The sequence below is a fragment of the Cebus imitator genome, unplaced genomic scaffold (assembly GCF_001604975.1).
Source record: "Cebus imitator isolate Cc_AM_T3 unplaced genomic scaffold, Cebus_imitator-1.0 Scaffold256, whole genome shotgun sequence".
In the NCBI taxonomy this organism is placed as follows: Eukaryota; Metazoa; Chordata; class Mammalia; order Primates; family Cebidae; genus Cebus; species Cebus imitator.
Window position 1 is genome coordinate 578,576 of NW_016107571.1, and position 1,513 is coordinate 580,088.

Genomic DNA, 1,513 nt, shown 5'->3' on the forward strand with positions numbered 1-1,513 from the left:
CACACACACACACACACACACACACACACACACCCCACACACACACACACACACAAAACAGAAAGAAAAAAAGAAAACAGTGCCAGACACAGGGGCTCATGCCTGTAATTTCAGCACTTTGGGAAGCCAAGGCAGGAGGATCCTTTGAGCCCAGGAGTTCAAGACTAGCCTGGGCAGCATAGCAGGACCCCCTTCTCTACTAAAAATTTAAAAAAAATTAGCCTGGCATGGTAACATGCTATCCCAACTACTAGGGAGGCTGAGGCGGGAGGATAGCTTGAGTCTGGAAGCTCGAGGCTTGCAGTGAGCCATGATTGTGTCACTGCATTCTCTCCCAAAGTGCTGGGATTATAGGTTTAAGCCACCATGCTCAGCCAGAAATTTTAGCTTGAATAAAATGGACTCTATTCTGAAAAGGTAGAGAAAATAAGAGGTCTTATTAATGTTTATATTCCCCATATCCTATAGCATCGTGCTATTTGCCTATGCATTTTCAATGAATAGGAATCAGCATTGGCAGAAGCAAATATACCACCATTATATTTCTGGAAAAAAGGTGGAAGGAGAGAAGGAAACAGGCTCTGCAACACAAGACATCTGGTACGTCTTATCGCTTGCACACTGATAAATGCGTTCACTGTATATTCGTTTCTTAATGTAACACCAAGGTTTACACTACAACCTTAATAGCTCTCCTTCTACACTCAGCCACACTGGTTAAGATGATATCTTCTTGTCTTTCACTCTAGTTGCTGCAATAGTAGTCAATTGTTCCAAGAGGACAAGGCTTGCTTAGATGAAGGACTGTCCTCAGATCCCAAGGTACTGCCTCAATCATTCACCGAATATTAACTGAATGCCTGTTCTGGGTCAGGAACTAGGTTAGGCATCATTTGGAAATGCAGGTTCTTACATGACAGAATGATTCATGGTGCTTTGTGACTTAAATGCCTATAGGCTTAGGTGGACTTCTTTTAATATGATTTTCAAATGTTATTTCTAAAAAGGAGTAGAGAAGTTTTTGGTTTTCCTCCAAATAGGAGAAAGAAGTCTGAGTACAAGCCCAAGCTAGGAAACTTTGCCTCAAGGAATTCAGGGGAAGTTTGTGGAGCTAAGAGAACTTGTTTTAGAAGCTCCACTCCCATTACTAGCACACACACATCAAAGAGCTTTGTGCTTCAGAGCCAGTAGCACCTAACCAAGACATGGAATTAACCTAAGTGAGGCTTTAGGAGAACAAGGCACCACCACTGCTGCGTCTCCTTTAAACGGATTCAAGGGCTGAGTATGGTGGCTCACACCTGTAATCCAGCACTTTGGGAGGCTGATGGGGGCAGATTGACTGAGGTCAGGAGTTCCAGACCAGCCTGGCAACCATAGAGAAACCCTGTCTCTACTAAAAATACAAAAATTGCCGGGCGCGGTGGCTCAAGCCTGTAATCCCAGCACTTTGGGAGGCCGAGGCGGGTGGATCACGAGGTCAAGAGATCGAGACCATCCTGGTCAACATGGT